Raw genomic sequence first — 13361 nt, 5'->3', positions numbered from 1 at the left:
AAAGTGAAAATCATATCTTCAAGTTTTCCAAACTAAAGAGCTTTGGAGAGTGTGTATTTGTCATTATGTTTAATTTGCACATACCTCACCAAAGAAAAGGCCAGGGGAGCTAGGCCGAGAACACAGCTGTACAGGCAGCTCAACTAATTGCCTCTCCATCCTCAACCTCATTTATCTTCATTTCTTCCCAATTATACCAAATTATCAATAGTCTCTGTTGCATCAGAGTCTTAATCCCCTTTATTCAGGCAGCATTAAATAGTGGCAGATGAATTCTTGGAGGGAGTCGGGGTAAACAGCCATGAAATGCCACCTCTGGCAGATGGCATTGCTCACAAGAAATGTGACAAAACATTTGGAATTTGTTACTAGGCATTGGTATGAGAATGCAAGCTGTCAATATTTTTTTTAATCAAGGTGGTGCATACTTAAATCGTGAGCAGAAGGGAAACCCACCCAGAAAATCTAAAAGCTTAGTTTAAGTTTAGACTGGCACAATGCTGTTATACACTGCAACTAAAACTCTTTCTTTTCTTTAGAGTCTTTCAGTTAGGCAGTACCTCTATGAAATGTCGCTACAAATATTTCAATTATGTCTTCTCTTATTGTAGCTAAACTTGAGATTTTTGTGTGGCTAAAGGCAGAGTATCCTTCTGAAAATCTAAAATACATTTTATACCACAACAAGGATTGGATTTGTCAATAATCTGAATATTTTCCTTACAACTGCTGGATATCTCTAAGGTCTTAATCCTTCTCCCATTCAAGTCAGTGATGAAGCTCCCATGGAGAGCTATGGAGAGAACTAGACCCCTCAAAGTCTATGAGAGATCCTGATGGTTAGGTTTGATATGCTAGAAAAGTAACCTGAAAATACAGCCTCGATTGAAATTTAAAAATCAGTAAAATAGGATGACTGAAGGTTGAGACAACTTCCCTCGATGTTTTAGAATTCCGTACAGATGAGTTTTAAATCTCTATTCAGTTGCTAGAAACAGTAATAGAAAAAAAGTTAAGCATATATATATTATTAAAAGCAGAATAAAAAAAGAAGTATAAAGTATGCTGACTGTTGGCAGAGTCAAGGTTTTTACATATTCGCATGTTTATTTTTAAACTGACATTAACTGAAGCATTGTGGATTTCACTGCTGACCTTTATTGGGTGAGTTAAGCATACTGACAAGCTTTCATGATTTTGGCAGGGACTCCAGATTTTGGGGGAGTTGGTGAAAATATATTGCCATGTAGGAAATACCCCATATAAAACAGTTCAGCAACATTAGAATTAGCACATACCCTACAAATATCCCACATACTGGAACAGTTGGTGGGTCTTTGCAAGAATAAGGGTCTGCATTTGCTGATCCCTTTCCAAGACTGGCTTATGATAGTAAATTTAGTTGGAGAGCACCTGAACTCATTCAGCTTGAATGTAAAATGATGATAGTTATGCAGCACCACTTTTGCAATCCCTCATTCGCTAATGAAATCTTCTATGGCATTCAGCTTTGTGTGGATTAGTGTCAGGTTGGCAAAGTTTGGAAAGTTGTCCAAATATGTAAGCATGAGCTGCCCCCAACCAGATTTAAAGGCAAACCACTATACTTTTCATGTGGGGCTCTTCTCTGTTAGGAATTTCTGAAGAGATGATAAATACATCGTTTTTGTATGCTGCTACAGTTTAACTCGTTAGATTACAATCTGTAATTTCTTCTGTTTGTTAGTGATATTTAAAAGAAATAGTAAATTATAAACCATTGAAACTTTAATGGCCTGATTTTCACAAATACTGAGCACCTGCAATTCTGGGAGCTGCAAATATTCAAAGCCTTTGAAAACCAGACTATCCAAATATACACACATTACAAATGCACGGTATATTTATCTCATTGGCTATTTCAGTTCATTTGTCAACTATGAGAAAATATTTTTTTTTATTTCTTCATAAAGTACTTGTTTTATGAATGCAAAGAATTGCAGATTCAATTTCTAAAAAATTTCTAGGAATGAAAGTTCATTTTTCTGTGTATTTTAAAATATAGTTCTAATTTTATAAGTGTCTTTTGTAAAAATGTTATGATCTCAGTGACTTGCAGATCTAAACTGAGGAAATCTGAAACGAAAAAGATGTTTTATGCTAACTGCCAACCCTGCAGACTCAGATCTGAAAATCAAGCTGTTTTATTTCTGGTTTGTGTATCATCAACATTAATAAAGACATCTCATGCCAAATTCTACTGTTAGTTGCACCTCGGAAAATCCATTGTCTTCAGAGGATTTGTGCAAGTATTATGGAGGGCAGAATTTGGCCTAGCAGATGGACCACAGTTCTGTTGGTGGCGCTAAATCAGAATAGAATCTAGTTCACTCTCCCACTGCATTGTTAGCTCTTCATTAACAACAGGAGTATAAAGTTGTAAAATCTTATATTGGTTACTAAAAATGTCAACAGTTATGAGTCTGAATACACACGGGAAGCAGGTCGGTTGTGTAACAAAGCACTATTTTCACATGATCACATTTCAGACTAGAGTTTTACTATAACCTTATTCTCTTTGCTGAGCTTGCCTGCAAGGTGGCATTTGGGATAATGATCATATGTGCCGTGGACAGATTTTTTGAAGCCCAGCTTTGTCACAACCATTTCTCTACATGCAGTTAGGATCTCCTTGACCCACTAGTAAAAATGCTATATAAAAATAGTGATAGGAATAATCTGTGATAGGAATAATTTAGGGATTTTAAAAATGTTATGTGTATAGTTTTTTCTCCAAAATCATTGTTCTTTGACCCTCTACTTATTTTCCTTTCTCCTACTTATTTTCCTTTCTCTATCCCATGAAAGAAAAGGAGGGGGGAATACCTTTTTGGCAGGCACACTTAGTTCCCTATACAGCCTATAGGTCAGACACATTTCCCCTCTAGAAAGTCACTGTCTAGTCATGATTGTGGTGTTCTCCTTAATGTGTTTGAGTTTAAAAAACTAATATTAGTCACAAGCATTGAAAACTCTGACATGTCCATGATTATCTTCAGCATTTCCTTTGCTTTGAAATAAACTTTCATTTTGCTGTCGTTAGACTTTTCAGAAAGTTTTGAAATTATATTCAGATTTTCAAATGAGTTTTTATTGTATAATTATCAATAGATTACTTCACCTAAGTTGTGACAGACATATTTTTTAAGTATGACTGACTGATGGACAGATTGGGAATTGCTGAATTAATGGGCACATTTCAGAACCTTGGCATGGCTAAGCAGTAATTACATCTGCTGAACCACTTGATAAGTTTTTGGAAGTAACCCAGTAAAGCCATCACTAGATTTCTCCATTTTTAATACCTTACTTTCCCCAGTTTTATGGCTTATTTCTAGAGCACAGTCCAGAATATGATACTGCCAAATACACATGCAGCTACACAAATCAATACATTCAAGACTAAAATGCCTTTGTACATCTTTAATTTAGCTTTTGAGATTCTTATAAGTCTCATTATTTTGGAGACTGCTTTGTCCAAAATAGATTTTCATCATAGACTCATTGAAACAAATATGCTTGCTTAAAAAAAATCAATTTCTAATTGACAGTTTGCCAGCAATTTAACAAGAATGGGACTGTCTCACCCTCACTGGGAAGACATTTCAGTATAAAGTTTATCAAATACGACTCTCACCTACATTTTGGTTGGTAGATAGCCTGGTTAAGCTGAACTGTCTTCATTTGGTTGCTCATGTGAGTTGATCCTAAAATGTGGAAATTTCTGCTTATTTGGTTGATCAAACTAATTTGATTCAGACTAGACTGTGTGCGTGTAAGCAGGATAATATGTTGAGAGCCAATCAGTTTAGCTTACAAAGGTTTGGAAGACTCAGGATACTTGGCACAATCTATGCTTTGGATTCTTGTCCTTCCTGACTGCTGAATGCCCATGGATAAATACCGGGCTGTTTATTGGTGGAAATTGTCAGTGCCTCCTTTCTGAATGGCAGGGTTGCAACTGCTGTAAAAGAACTATGTGTTTGGCCTCTTCTTAAAAAAACATATCTGGATGCTGACTAGCCAGATATTGACCTACAAATCTTTCCAGCTATTAACTGATACGTAGTTTTCCGATTTTGGTCAAGATATTATGGAAAAGGTTATGATGAGATGACTCTCACAATATGCTGACACCTCAGCCTTCTTTGAGCATTGGCAATTAGTGTTCTGACCTGGATGCGGCACAGAAATGACATTTGTCACATTGGCAGATGATCTCCTGATGATGGATGAAAATCATACCTCTGTGCTGATACTATTAGAGCTCTGTGCTGCCTTTTAATACCATGGAGATTGTTAGGTGCAGTTATCACATTTATGGTCCCTGGTCTCTTTGGTGATATTGTTCTTTTCTCACTGAGAGATCATTGCTTTCATAGGGTATTGTTGAACAATTATTCTTCTAACCTGGTAGTCTCCTTCTGTGAAGTACTTCAGGTCTTTGCTTTATCCCACTAATATAGTATGTTTATGAGGCTGTCTGGAGAGTTAGTGAGGAGATATGGGCTGAAGTGTTTTCAGTATGCTGATGATACTCAGCTTTATACACTCAGCTTTATGCACAGCCCAGAGACTGTGATTGTCTTTCCCAGTATCTAAGTGAGATGGGATAGGTGAGAACACTGAGGTGATTATGGTGGGCTAAGGAAAGTAAGTGGATGAGTTTACGTCAGCTCTCCTGAATGAGGATGTTCACCCATTCTTTATAACCAAAGTTTGAAACTTGGTACTCTGGTTAGAGTCCCAGATGCTTTTATATGATCAAATAGTAGCAATCAGCTGTGCTTTTTTCATTTTTGTCTGGCCAAGAGGTTGTGAACCTCCCTCACAGATGCAGACCTTACTTCCATGATTCCTGCCTTCATTTATTTTAGCCTAGACTACTGCATTATGCACTACATGGAGTTACACCTTAAATCCATTTTAGAGGCAACTAGTGCAGAATACCACAGCTCACTTGTTAGTTGGAGTAACTAGTCATGAGTACTGGACACCGGTGCTGCACTTAGAACCTAACACCAGAGTGCTGTGTTTCTATATTGTAGACATCTGTTAAAATCTAATGATTAGGCTTTAAAATACTGTATATGTTATTTTAAGGCTAAATTGATATTTCATTAACATATGAAAACCGCCTCATGAACCTAATGGGTGTATGTTTAGGTCACTTGATTTAAAGTTTTACCAGATTTTGAAAAAAAAAAGTGTACTTACATTATTTGGGGCAAATTCTGCTCTCACATACCTGTTGGTGTCAATGGACACTGCACGTAAGCATCCAAGGGCAGAATTTGTAACCTCATTTTCATAGTGCTAAGCAATCACAAATCCCAAGGAAGTCTCTAGGAATTGTGGTAATCAGCATCTTTGCAAATCAGGCCATTGGTGATACTTTCAGGGGGGTGCTGAAAGTATACTTAATAACATGAAAAATGTGGGTTTAAAAATGCTTTACATTAAAACTGAGCATGAAAGACATTTTCAAAATTTGAGTTACATTTTTCTAAAATATATAACAACAAAATAAAATGAGGTACATACATTGAAACAGTATCAGGGGATAGCTGTGTTAGTGGGTATCCACAAAAACAACAAGGAGTCCGGTGGCACCTTAAAGACTAACAGATTTATTTGAGCATAAGCTTTCGTGGGTAAAAACCCCACTTCTTCAGATGCATGGAGTGAAAATTACAGATGCAAACATAAAATTACAGATGCAGACATATACTGTGTCAGTGTATTTATGTCTGCATCTGTAATTTTCACTTCATGCATCTGAAGAAGTGGGGTTTTTACCCACGAAAGCTTATGCTCAAATAAATCTGTTAGTCTTTAAGGTGCCACCGGACTCCTTGTTGTTTTTATTGAAATAGTGTGATTGTTCCATTCAAAGATACCTCTGACAGTGTGAATTTCATTTAGGCCAAGCACACAGTTTTGAGGCTGATAGGTTGAACTCAAATCCAAATAAGAAGATACTGCCACTGAATTGAACTTAGATTACTTTTTGAAAATCTTTCAACCCATAAAACTAAGAAGGTAGTTTAATCTTCACAAAGATATGGTCATCAAAAAACTTCTTAGATTCTGGTTTCAGAAGCAAAGTACATTAGATGGAGCTTGACTTCTTTTAATTCAACTTCAGTAGTGATGTTATAATTATGAAAAATAAAAAATATGTGAGCAGCAGAATCTACAGAGGAATGAAGACTTTTTCATCTGGAAGGAGAAAGCAACGGTAGGAGAACATCCTTTTCTTACTGTAGGTAGATGAAACCTAAACAGAGGCCCTTCAGTTACATAACTCTCATCAATTGTGAATACCCACATTTGAAAGCTTATCACAAAACTGTAAATACACAGTACATCATGTAATGAAAAGGTGTGTGTATTGCTTAGATTGACTTCACATATTTTCTTCTGTTACCTGCAATTTAATTCCCTGTGCATCTGAACTAATCTTAGGAACTCAATAACAGCAACGCACAGACTTTAGCCACTGTGCCGTAAAGTGGTACTAGGGGAATACTTACATCTCACAGCATTTAATTTAGAAGTGAATGTACTGGGACTTGCTATTTTAGTTTTACCTTTGCTTACTTGAACATGCCAGTCTAATTCCTGGGTTGATATATGAGTTATGTCAAACGCTCTTCGGTTAAGCCTATGATAAATACTTAGTTTTAATTAATAAATAAGATTTTTCTCACTAAATCCATTTAGCTCTTGGGCTTTACTTATTGTAGCATGTACCAGTGCTTTCCCACACATAGGCTTACATTTGTATCTTAGCTGCTATATTTTTACTTTTCAGACTTAGAATGTCCTATATAGTAGGCACACAATAAAAAGGGCCTCAGTGTTTGGGCCAAATTTTGGCATTTAGCTGATAGCTTGAGGTAGTAATTGTGGTGTATTGAGGACTGTGTTGGAATTGTGAGTGATCACTTTGGAGCCCGGGGCTGGGGGGAAGCGGAGGGGATTGTTTCTGGAACCTTCTTGTCAGCTAGAGGGCTCTGCAGCAAAAGCATGCAGCAGGCAGTCTGCAGTTAGCCAGGGTAGAGTGAGTTGTTCCTCTCAGTTTTAGGGAGCTGCCTGCTTTCTCTCTCTCTCTGGTTTTCGTTCTTGTGTGTTATTGTTCTGAATTCTCAGAAATAAAGTAGTATCATGTTGCAATCTTCCAGCAGGAGTAATTAGATTTTTATCTAATTTTTCTTTGTGTATGCTGAAACATAGCGTTAATGCTAGGGGTAATGTGCACCAACACCACTCCAGGGGGAGCTCAGGACAGGACTGTGCCCTCTTCTCCCCCACCCCACCCCACGAGTGACCTGGGGCACAGGGGCACTGTGCAGACTATACCCTCTTTTACCCTCCTCCACTGCAACCAGCACACTCTGCAGTGCAGGCTGATGTGAAGGCAGGTAGCCAGGACCTGACCCTACCGTCTCCCTGTCCCCTTTGTGGTCACCATGTGCATTGAGGGAGCAGTCATAGAATCAGAGAATATTAGGGTTGGAAGAGACCTCAGGAGGTCATCTAGTTCAATCCCTTAATCAAAGCGGGACCAACACCAACTAAATCATCCCAACCATGGCTTTGTCAAGCCGGGCCTTAAAAACCTCTAGGGAATGGAGATTCCACCACCTCCCTAGGTAACCCATTCCAGTGCTTCACCACCCTCCCAGTGAAATAGTGTTTCCTAATATCCAACCTAGACCTCCTGCACTGTAACTTGAGACCACTGCTTCTTGTTCTGTCATCTGCCACCACTGAGAACAACCTAGCTCCATCCTCTTTGGAACCCCCCTTCAGGCAGTTGAAAGCTGTTATCAAATCCCCCTCACTCTTCTCTTCTGCAGACTAAATAACCCCAGTTCCCTCAGCCTCTCCTCGTAAGTCATGTGCCCTAGCCCCCTAATCATTTTCGTTGCCCTCTGCTGGACTCTCTCCAATGTGTCCACATCCTTTCTGTAGAGGGGGGACCAAAACTGGACACAATGCTCCAGGTGTGGCCTCACCAGAGCCGAATAGAGGGGAATAATCACTTCCCTCAATCTGCTGGCAGTGCTCCTACTAATACAGCCCAATATGCCGTTGGCCTTCTTGGCAACAAGGGCACACTGCTGACTCATATCCAGCTTCTCGTCCACTGTAATCCCCAGGTTCTTTTCTGCAGAACTGCTGCTTAGCCAGTCAGTCCCCAGCCTGTAGCAGTGCATGGGATTCTTCCTTCCTAAGTGCAGGACTCTGCACTTGTCCTTGTTGACCCTCATCAGATTTCTTTTGGCCCAGTACTCCAATTTGTCTAGGTCACTCTGGACCCTATCCCTACCCTCCAGCATATCTACCTCTCCCTCCCAGCTTAGTGTCATCTATGAACTTGCTGATGGTGCAGTTCATCCCATCATCCAGATCATTAATAAAGACATTGAGCAAAACCAGCCCCAGGACCAACCCCTGGGGCACTCCGCTTGATACTGGCTGCCAACTAGACATCGAGCGGTTGATCACAACCTGTTGAGCCCAACAATCTAGGCAGCTTTCTATCCACCTTATAGTCCATTCAGCCAATCCATACTTCTTTAACTTGCTGGCAAGTATACTGTGGGAGATCGTATCAAAAGCTTTGCTAAACTCAAGATATATCACATCCACTGCTTTCCCCATATCCACAGAGCCAGTTATCTTATCATAGAAGGTAATCTGGTTGGTCAGGCATGGCTTGCCCCTGGTGAATCCATGTTGACTGTTCCTGATCGCCTTCCTCTCCTCCAAGTGCTTCAAAATGGAGTCCTTGAGGACCTGCTCCATGATTTTGCCAGGGACTGAAGAGAGGCTGTAGTTCCCCAGGTTCTCTTTCTTCCCTTTTTAAAATATGGACACTATATTTGCCTTTTTCCTCCCCCAATCGCCACGAATTTTCAAAGATAATGGCCAGTGGCTCTGAAATCACATCAGCCAACCTCCTCCGCACCTTTGGGTGCATTAGATCTGGACCCATGGACTTGTGCATGTCCAGCTTTTCTCAATAGTCCTTAACTAGTTGTTTCACCACTGAGGGCTGGTCACCTCCTCCCCTGTACTGTGTTGCCCAGTGCAGCAGTCTGGGAGCTCACCTTGTCTGTGAAGATCGAGACAAAAAAAGCATTGAATACTTCAGCTTTTTCCACATCTTCTGTCACTATGTTGCCTCCCCCATTCAGTAAGGGTCTCACACCTTCCCTGACCACCTTCTTGTTGCTAACTTACCTGTAGAAACCCTTCTTGTTACCCTTTACATCCCTTGCTAGCTGCAACTCCAATTGTGCCTTGGCCTTCCTGATTACACCCTGGCATGCTCTAGCAATATTTTTATACTCCTCCCTAGTCACCTGTCCAGATTCCACTTCTTGTAAACTTCCTTTGTGAGTTTAAGCTCACCGAAGATTTCACTGTTAAGCCAAGCTGGTCACCTGCCATATTTGGTATTCTTTCTGCACATCAGGGTGGTTTGTTCCTGACCCTCAATAAGGCTTCTTTAAAATACAGCCAGTTCTCCTGGCTCTCTTTCCCTCTTTTTTGAAAAATCACTGTGGGGCTAATCATGTGTAACGTCAAGCTTGTTTGTAAACATTTGCAGAATTGAACCTTCTGCTTTGTAAAATAAAAGTTTATGGTCTTGAGATATTTCTACCTGTGGTCCCTCCTGAACAGAGGACTGCATCTGTAACAGGCCCTTGGCATCATAGGCTATGCAAGATGGGGTCTTTCCTCCCCTTTTGAGCACCTGAGTAAGGGACTGAGAGAGTCTGGTCCTAGTCAAGACCAACAAGAATGGAAGCAAGATAGGAGAAAGTTACCTTCATGTGTTTTCTTTTGTTTGAGGGGGAGAGGATTGTATGTACAGGGGTGACAGTTTTAAATGTGAAGCTCTTTGCTCATTAGTAATGTTCAGAAACGCATTTCTTTGCATTTTGACAAATAAATATACTTTAAAAGGACCTAATAATAATTTTATGACACTTAAGAATCTGTTTAATTTTTTCTTAACTTTTATACGTAAATATGAAATCTTTTCTCCCTAAAAATGAATAATAAATTACGTTCCTTTGTATATAACCTGTAAGCCAGCTCACATCACTGTTTTATTGTAAGAGACTTTTGCTTCATTTCCCTAAATGATACTGCCTGTTGGTTTTCTTGTCTCTCTTTCTTTCTTTTTTTTTTTTTTCTTCTCTTCTGTTCAGCATCTATCGTAGAGACATTATTTGGCATGCATCCAGGCATGGATCATTGTCTTAATTTACACTCCACATCCGCTATTTAGTAAAGAATGAGGGTCTTCGACAGCTTAATTATGACAGAAAATATGTTGTGTTTTTCCAAAGGCTACACTTTTTGGATTGAGCAAAAGACAGATTTATCCAGCCTGTTTAAATATACCTACTCCTCCATGTATGAGAGGGACTGATTTGCCTTTTATCATATATTGCACTTGCGCGTGATGAAGACCACAGGCCTAATTTTGCTTTCAGTTATGCCCCTATAAACTATTGTATCCCAAGGCAGGATTTGATATCATGTGTTTGTTTTGTATTATAAGGGACAGTTACATTTGCCATATTGATGATGCCTATTCTCCCTGCACAAAAAATGGGAACAGTTAACAAAAATCTAATGAAAAATTGTATTTGGATCTGATTTTCAAATTTTACAACTGATTTAGTTGCTGTAGGTACTGACCTCTAATTATGGTAATAATCAACAATTTGAGAATATGTATACTGTTGATGTGATGGGCTCACAATTCTATTCTTATACAGACAATAATTGTACATTACATTATGCTTTTAGCATTTGGTGTGAATGTGTGTGTATGCGTGCACAAATATTTCTGTGGAATTTTGAAGACGTGTCTGAAATTAGAAGAATATGAGTTAGTTTTGGATCCTTTGAACTAAGCATATTTAACTTATAAAATGAGCCATTTGCTTTCTTATTGAAGTCGAAATTACTTAATTGCTGTCTTTATACAATTAGCTCCTAAGAACGATTGTATAGAAAGTAGAGGTTGGAATGGATTTATACTGGGTCTTTAGGCTTTTGCCTATTATTAAATTTACACTTAAATTTTTCATATTGTATCAAGCACATGAAGAAAGAGAGAATTATTTTCAGGCAAGGATATAAGCCATCTTTTAAGATTCATGTCCTTAACTGCTCAGTGACAATTCTATTAACAAGTTCTGCAATATAGTGCATATAGTGTCAGGGAAAAGGTTTTCTGGACAACAGAGCACTACCTAAACCTCAGGAGACCTGAGTTCTAGTTCCAGCTATGCCACTGGCCTGCAGATAACCTTGGCAAGTCACTTCAGTTCTCAGTGCTTCAGTGTCACCATCTGTAAAATGAGGATAATGATACTTACCTTGTTTGCAAAGTGTTTTGCCAGCTACTGATGAAAAATGCTATGTAAGAGCTAGGTGTTATTATTCAGAATAGTTTTCTCTTTCAATGAATTACTCACCATGTAACTTAATTATGGAAACTTTCTGTCTGTCTTTACCACAGTGGGGTGTAGTGATATCTATGTAAATTTCAGACCCTATGATTAAATTTCACTTAGCATTCAACTTTGATTGTTTCATTAGACTTCCCTGTGAGCCGGACTTTTTTTCTCAAGGGAGAAGTGGGTGTGGGTGGAGGAAACTTGAATACAAGAGCAGATATCTGAGTGGAATGTGTCAGAGGGGCGGAATTTGTATTAGAACTTGGGCCCATGGTGAAGTATTGAAGGAAGGAGAAACTTTTAGGAGTTAGTAATTGAATTTGGAGTTCTGGACACTGGTAGGCCAGGAGGGAAGAGAGCACAGCTGGTACGGGTGTGCTTTCAGGCAAGGACTGTGGTTTTTTCCCCTCCATTTTGAAAAATCACTGTGACAAACTTCCTGAGCAATCAGTTTACATTTTGAAGGCAGTGGGCCAGATCTTCAGTCAGTTAAAATGGGCAGAGCTCCATTGAAGTCCATGGCTCTGACTTCACAAGGAAAAAGACATGAAAATGTCTGGGGTTCTGAAAAACAAACACTTAATGCACATAGATAGTTATAGTCGGGTTAATCATGTGTCACGTCAAGCTTGTCTGTAAACATTTGCAGGATTGGACCTTCTGCTTTGTAAAATAAAAGTTTGTGGTCCAAGGACTGTTGAGATATTTCTACTTGATAAATTAACACCTCACAAACATCTATGTGTATAAATTCTTTACATCATTTTGAAAATCTACTTTTAAATATTTAAGTGCTAGTGAAAGTTTAGGTCACTTAAGTACATACAAACTGTACTTTGAACAATAATGCTTTTTAAAAAATATATTAAACATTAAGCTAAAATATTGAAAAAAACATCTGAAAAATGGTAGAAATCATTTAGCAAATCAGTTCTTAAAAAGTGTTCTTAGAAAATCATTTTTCCTCACTTGTTTAACTCAAGGAATATTTTATCAAATGTTAACGCCTATATTTGAGAATAGTTCCATGTGAATAACTGAAGTTTTAGTTCAATGTGATTTGAAACCGCCAGTATGCAGCATATTCAATTTATAATGGAAATGCTGATACAACCTTAACAGTGGCAGTGCTACTGAGCACTGCTGTAATTATGCCACATTATATTATATCATATGGTATAATTTAGTGCTGTATAAATGTATCTTTCTTTGTCAATGTGTTGCTCATCATTTTACAAATTACAAATCTGTAATGGTAAGGTAATTCATGGCTTGGACATGGTATTAAAATGATGGAGTGATTCCCATTTTGCGCAATCATTGATCTTTCAGTCTTTTACATTTGGTAGTATTAATCATGTTTATTAGCTGAGTGTTACCATAAAGAATGTTGAATGTTTCTATGTGGTTACTTTCATCTTCAATTAAAATACATTTTTTTTTGCCTGCCACCTCTGTGCATTGCACCACAACAGTGTATTACTGATTCTAATTGCAATTCTAGTTAATAAATTCTAGACAATATCAATACTACAGATACACAGTTTCTTATCATTCTTTAATCTAATCTAAAACATCCATGATGAAAGGAAAAGGAATGTACCTAGGTTAACCTTCTGGCCTCTTCGTGTTCCTGAAATGTTCAACTTTTACAAATAGTTGTTTAAAGGCTTTATTTTGTGGACCAGACTCATTGCAAAATTCTTACCCCATTCTACCTTACTGTGATTTAATAAGAGGAGCATGTGATTTTTCACGTGCATAACTGTCTCACATAGGAATTGCCATGAAACCAAAATAAGATCTCTCCAGAAGAACAAACAGCTT

At 38.4% G+C, this 13361-nt stretch overlaps 1 protein-coding gene across 4 annotated transcripts in view; it reads left to right on the top strand.

Annotated features, from left to right (window-relative positions):
• The window catches only part of DACH2 (dachshund family transcription factor 2), a 474848-nt gene that overhangs the window by 374154 nt on the left and 87333 nt on the right, over positions 1-13361 (top strand). The gene's annotated exons all lie outside the window — the stretch shown is intronic.

This window comes from Chelonia mydas, chromosome 9 (genome assembly GCF_015237465.2).
Source record: "Chelonia mydas isolate rCheMyd1 chromosome 9, rCheMyd1.pri.v2, whole genome shotgun sequence".
In the NCBI taxonomy this organism is placed as follows: Eukaryota; Metazoa; Chordata; order Testudines; family Cheloniidae; genus Chelonia; species Chelonia mydas.
Note: the sequence above shows the minus strand (reverse complement) of the source record. Positions and strands in the feature narration are given on the sequence as shown.